Source organism: Gossypium hirsutum, chromosome A12, assembly GCF_007990345.1.
Source record: "Gossypium hirsutum isolate 1008001.06 chromosome A12, Gossypium_hirsutum_v2.1, whole genome shotgun sequence".
Classification (NCBI taxonomy): Eukaryota; Viridiplantae; Streptophyta; class Magnoliopsida; order Malvales; family Malvaceae; genus Gossypium; species Gossypium hirsutum.
In genome coordinates this window covers 88,380,929-88,387,905 of record NC_053435.1, presented here as the reverse complement: position 1 = coordinate 88,387,905, position 6,977 = coordinate 88,380,929, and the positions used below count along the sequence as shown (strand labels likewise).

General features: G+C 37.0%; 1 non-coding gene across 1 annotated transcript; it reads right to left on the bottom strand.

Annotated features, from left to right (window-relative positions):
• Positions 1–3,514: 3,514 nt before the first annotated feature.
• On the bottom strand, positions 3,515–3,621 carry LOC121212102 (small nucleolar RNA R71). The gene has a single exon (XR_005907312.1). It is a non-coding gene; the product is annotated as a small nucleolar RNA R71 (small nucleolar RNA).
• Between the last annotated feature and the right edge of the window lie 3,356 nt (positions 3,622–6,977).

Below are 6,977 nucleotides of genomic sequence, written 5' to 3'. Positions count from 1 at the left end.
CAACTTTGTAAATTCACCATAAATTGTACAAAACTAATTAGAAGATTTACTTTATATGGTTAGAATCCTTGTTGAGTCTAGTTTTAAGAGAAACAAACGACTTAGTCATATGAATTTTTTACAGGAAGAAACATGGTTTTTAGTAAGAAAGAGGTCAGTGCAGTCGAGTTTTGAAACAGGGGAAACTTTAACTAATAAACTGTACTAATTGGCCAAGTCAAAAATTCTAGAAAAAAATTAGTAGATAGATATATGAGTCTAGTTTCAGGAAAAAATTTACGGATCTTAATTTTAAGTTTTGAAACTCGAGAAATTAATTTTTAAGCAACCATGACGCAGAAAAATAGTTTATTCCGAAAATTAAAATAAGTGGTTTAGAGTTGTTTAAAAGGTAAGATAAGTTTAGTAACACCTCAAGCTTGACTCCGGTGAAGGTTTCGGGTGTGGGGGTGTTACACAAATTGGCATTGTAAATGGCCTATTTTTGCCCACATGGACAGTGACACGAGCGTGTGTCTCAGCCGTGTTGCTCAATGGCCATTTCGAAATGAGCCTGGGCAAACCACAGGGTCGCACACACAGGCGTGTGCTAGGCCATGTGGCCAAGTCAATTTCGAGCAAGGGCTAGTCACACGGGCGTGTGACTGGCCGTGTGACCCAAGTTAGTAGCCTCCTTAATTTTTACACGGCTTGGCACACGGGCATGTCTTGTGGCTGTGTGGACAAGTCAGTATGTTTGTCCTGTTTTGACTCAGCCTAGACATATGGGCGTGTCTAAAGCTATGTAAGGTACACAGCCTGTTCACATGGGTGTATGACCTGTACAACTTTGAAAAATGTTTAAGTTTTAAAAAATTTAGTATGAGCTCGGTTTAATCCCGACCCCTTTCTAATGCATGCTTAAGGTCTTGATGACCTATATAAGGGACTCTATGGTAATGTTTGACTATGATTGTGAATGATGTATATGAATTGTTCGTAAAATATTCTGATTTGTCAGGTAATGCCTTTAACCATAGTCCAACGACGGATACGGGTTAGGGGTGTTACACGTGGCATGCTAAATCATCATTTCAAATGAAAATTTTAGGTTAAATTCTACAATTGGCCTTATATTTTTTCATTTTGAGCAATTTAATTTTTTTTATGTTCTTTTAACTTTCTTTTTTTTTCCATTTTCTTTTGTTTCTCATTTTGTTTTCCTCCCTTCTTCATTTCTTTTAACATGATTTTTCTATGTTTTCCATTTGTTAAAGCTAGTCCACAAGCTCGCCTCACTCGAAAAAATTAAATTGTTCAAAAAAATAAAAGTATAGGGACTATTTAGAAAAAGTAAATTACTCAAAATGAAAAAATATAGGGATCGATTGTATAAATTAACCTAAAATTTTTATTTGAAATGATGATTTAATGTGCCACATGATAAACCGTAAATTATACATATTTTTACCCCATGTTTAATGCATTTTATAGATGATTTCTCATTAGAATTGGTGAATTTGATGCTCCTAATGCTTTAATTTCATGTTTTATACTTGAAGAGCCATAGGAGAGTGAAAGGAACGAGAAACGGGCCAAAAACGGAAAAAAAATGGGCCAAAGTACGAAATCAACACTGCCTGGACTTCCTCACACGGGCAGACCACACGGTCGTGTCAATCTGGCAGAATTGGAGCACGACTCACACAAGTATAGCACACGCCCGTGTCATTCTAATAGGCTCGAACACGGCCTGAAGTAATCGCACACGAGCATGTCCCTGCCGAGCCCAAGTTAAGTCCAATTCAGAAAAGGCCACTTTTGAGGGCCCCTAGGCATTCCAAAGCCTATAAATACACCCTAAAAGAGGAGAAAAAGGCAGACGGAGAATAGGGGGTAATGAATTACTCCAAGGAAGCCGATTCATCCATCTTAGAAGCTGGATTCATCGTCAAGACTGAAGATCTCTCCTCAATTTCCCTTCAGGGAGTTTTGGATTTTCTTTATGTTTTGTATTCTTTATTCTTCTGAGATGTTTTCTTATTTATTTATGAACTAAAAACCCTAAATACCTAAGGGGAATGAAACCTAAGACGAATCTTGTTATTATTTTCTGAATCGTATGATAAATGTTTAACTTGTTCTTAATTATGTGTTCTTAATTCTTGTTTTGATATCCCAGGATACTGATTCAATACATGCTCTTATTCAGAGGAGGAATAGACCCTGTCTAAGAGTACTTTTTTCATAATTAAGTGGAGTTGATTGCGCGCCTAGAAATAGGGTGACAAGATTTTGCCAGATTAGGGTAAAACCTAATAAGGGGATCCATAGATCGAGTTAATGCAACCCTAGAATGTTAATTAGAGAAAAGTCTCGGTTATTCAATCTAGGGATTAGACGTTATTAGTCTTGAATAGGGATAATAACATAACTTAGGAATCTCTACGGAACAAGTTGAACAAATAAATCGTCCGATTCGGAGCCAGAATAACAAGTAAAGTCTAAGTGGATTTTTCCTTAGGTATTGTCTCAAGTCAATCGATTTTCCCAAAAGCAACTCCCCAATTCTTTTCTCTGTGCGTTCTTAGTTTAGATAATTAGTTAATTAAAATAAAAACCCATTTTATTCTTAGGCTAGATAATAAAAAGACAGTCATTACTAGTACTTTTAGTTCCTTCGGGTTCGACAATCAGGTCTTGCTAAAACTATACTACTATTCGATAGGTACACTTGCCTACATCGCGATAATATTTAGTTCAAGAACGAGTAATTATAAATATTTAAAACCTATCACGAAATCTCGCGATCAAGTTTTTGGCGCCGTTGCCGGGGAACTAAAATATTAGGAACACTCAATTTTTATTACTTTAGCAATTTATTTTTCTTGCAATTTAATTTAATTTTTTTATTATTACTAATTAACTTCTTTTTTCCTTCTCTTGACAGGTTTTCATAGTTTATGACTAGAAGAAACCCGTCGGGACCATTACTTTTTGACGAAGAAATCAATCGCACAGTTCGTAGAAACCAAAGAGAAATAAGGCGAAGCTTAAAATACACAGAGAACGAGTAAGAAGATGATACTCAACCTCCAACCGAAGAGATGGCTGAAAACCAAGGCAATCAGCTACCTTCTGCAATTGCGGCTAATCAAAATCCTACTCCATGTACTATGTATGACTATGCTAAACGTTTTTTAATAGGAACTGAGTCAAGTATAGTTAGACCTGCTATTGCTACGAATAATTTCGAATTGAAACCTAACACAGTTTAGATGATACAGCAGTTTGTTCAATTTTATGGTTTGTAGGATGAGGATCCCAACACTCACTTGGCAAATTTTTTGGAATTTTGCGACACTTTTAAAATTAATGGCGTTTTTTATGATGCCATTTGCCTTCGGTTATTCCTTTTTCACTGAGAAACAAAGCTAAACAGTGGTTGAACTCGTTACCACGAGGGTCCATCACTACTTGGGAACAAATGACCGAAAAATTTCTACTAAAATATTTTCTGCCAGCTAAAACGGCGAAGTTACGTAATGATATCTTTTATTTTGTGCAGATGGACTTAGAAACACTTTATGATGCATGGGAGAGATACAATGATCTATTGTGAAGGTGCCCTCACCATGGGTTACCTCTATGGCTGCAAGTTCAAAAGTTTTACAATGGTGTGAATCCGTCAACAAGACAGATGATTGACGCAGCTACTTGAGGAGCCATCAACAACAAAACACCTAAAGAGGTTTATGAATTCATTGAAGAAATGTGACTGAATAACTATCAGTGGCAAGTCATGAGGACTAAGCCAACAAAAACAGCCGGCGTTTATAACGTCGACTCAGTTGCTATGCTATCAAATCAGGTAGAACTTTTCAATAAAAAGATTGATGGTTTACTTGGTTCTACACAGGTACATCCAATAATGAGGTGTGACTCAAGTGGAGGAGGTGTGCATACAGAATATTAATCCTTCAATCCTACAACCGAAGAAGAACAATTCAACTATATGGGTAACAATAACTTTCGATCTCAAATTAACCCATACAGTAATATTTATAATGCAGGTTGGAGAAACCACCCAAATTTCTCTTGAGGTGGTCAAGGGAATCAAAAGCCACAAAATCCTCAGGGTTTTCAACAGCCACCTTATCAACAAGAGAAGAAATCAAACCTTGAGGAGATGCTCTCTAAATCCATCTTGGTGTTAGAAACCCATTTCCAAAATACCGAGACAGCACTTAAGAATCAACAAGCATCGATCCAAGGGCTCGAAACTCAGATAGGCCAGCTATCCCAACTAATCTCCGAACATCCACAAGGCACTTACCAAGTAATACTGAACCTAATCCAAGGGAGCACCTCAACGCAATTAGTACTCAAGATGAGGAAGGATTCATTGCTCCTGAGCCAGAATTGATGCAAGAAACTGTGGTGAGAAAAGGTAAAAGTGAGGTAAGTCATAATAAAACGGTGAATGAAGAATATAAACCTAGTGTCCCTGTGACAGCCCTAAAGTGACCCTAGTCGGAAAGCGGTCTCGGGACTGTTAGACCGAGTCACCAAATTATTTGAATGTGATAATTATTGCCTAAAATATGTGAATATAAATGTGTGAAAGTTTTAAGCTTCGATTTAGTTAATTGTATGTGAATTTAGTTGATAGGACTTATGTGAGAAAATTTAGAAATGTGCTAGGCAAATGCAAGTGGCCTAATAGTGCATGTAATCAAAGGGGTGGACTTGCATGTCAATTTCCCCCCATTTAAGTACTAGGGATGATGGGTAAAACATGTCATGAAACATGTTGTGTTAATGGAAAAATAAAATAAGAAGCATGGGCAAAACATGTCATGAAACATGTTGTGTTAATGGAAGAATAAAATAAAAAGCATGGGCAATAAACTAATAAGAAATGGAAGGAAGAAAATAAAGAGAAAAAAATGTGTTCATCATTCTCATGCATGACCAAAAAAAAAAGAGAAGAGAAAAGCTCTCATGTTGTTCTTGGCCAAATAGGAGAAAGAAAAAGAAGGAAAAGGAGCTTTGAGGAAATCGGCTATGGTGGTTTGATAGACTAAGGTATGTTTGATGATGTTCCATGAGATGCATGCATGTTTTAGTAGTTAGCTTGAGTTCTAAATAGCCCATGGTTCAAATCTTTACTATGTCATGGAGATGATATTCGGCCAAGGTGGATTGGTGTTGATATCATTTGCATGATAAAAGTGAAGCTTTGTAATGGTGCATGTGATGGTGGATTGATGATTCTTGAATCTTCTTTTTAGCATTTTTGAGTGAGACATTAAGTTCTTTGTTTAACCATGACCAAAAATTGAAATGGTATGGTGTTGTGAAGCAATCGGCCCTAACATAGACATGTATGTTCGGCCACATGAATAAGTACATAAGTTATGTGTATGTTCGGCCATAGGTAGCCTATTGATGGCTTTAGCTTGACTTAGAAAATTCGGCTAAGGGGAAATATTAGCTAGTATGTTGAATTCGATTCGTGATTTCGTACATATGTGACTCTAGTGTCTAATGTATATATGGGCTAAGTACCTTGAGCTTCTCTTTTGATGTTCGAATGAATTGTATTAAATTGCTTGATGTGATTAAAAATGCGTATGACCATTGTGTATTTGAGCTAAAAGGTGGCCATATGGCCTCCTTGTCATATTCGGCCATAAGCTAGCAAAATGAGACTTTAATGAGTTAAAATTGTTTGAATTAAGCTCAAGAGCAAAGGGGAACTAAATCCGATAAAGGGAAGGAAAAAGTGGTCGAATAGCCGTCGAAACCGTTCGACAACATCCGAGGTAAGTTCTTGAGTAATAGAGCTTAAATTATGATTTGATTAGATCATGTTTTAAGCAAATCAAAATCATGCTCCTTGTGTGTGGCTATTGAGCCGAAATTGCAAGAGTGATAAGTGTCTTGTGTTTGAGTTTTGCTAATGAAAATGAAATACGAATGTGTCATGATTTATTGTTAAATGTGCATGGTTATTCGAATGATGTCCAGGCTAAGTCCCGAAGGCTTTATGCTAAGTGACCATATCCGGACTAAGATCCGAAGGCATTTGTGCGAGATACTAATTCCGGGCTAAGCCCGAAGGCATTGGTGCGAGTTACTAAATCCGGGTTAAGTCCCGAAGGCATTTGTGCGAGTTACTAAATCCGGGTTAAGTCCCGAAGGCATTTGTGCGAGTTACTATAACCGGGCTATGTCCCGAAGGCATTTGAACGAGTAGCTATATCCGGTTAAATTCCGAAGGTACGTGATTTGGGAATGAATGATCTTGCTGTGAAAATTTCAGTTAATACGCTTGAAACATCCCAACATTGAGGTATGTTTCGTATGCGCTTTGAATTAGTTGAGCCCTTACAAATAAGTATTCGCTCAGTTGATAAATGAGCTACCGGCCTTTGGCTAAGTTGATCTTTGTGTATGAATAAAAGGGTTGGTAATGTGAAGTAAGTATGATATTGAAAATTTGTGCATATGAAATTATCCGTTTAGCTACATGAATGCTATACTTTGGTTGTGTCTAAATTCTTTGCTCAAAACTTACTAAGCATTTAATGCTTACTCCGTTTCTTTGATTCTCTGTTTTATAGATTTTGGTTCTTCAGCTATCGGACTCGGGATTTTGAAGTCGAAGTCGCCCACACTATCAAAGCCCCCTTTTGGTACAATTTTGGTTGAACTTCAAAATGGCATGTATAGGACTACCCTTTTTGTTGTGGGTCATGGGCCCTTTGGATTTGTATAATTTTGGATAGCCATGCGAAAATGGCTTATATATGTTTGAGCATAATGTTATAATCATTTGGTATGGATATGCTTAACAAGGATTGGCCATGGGAATGGTTAATCGCTATCATGATTTGTGCTATTTATGCTAAAAGGGCTAGTTGAATCATGGAAACTATGAAATAGGTAAAGTCTACCTTAAAGGCAGATGCTGACAGCAGCAGTGATGTAGA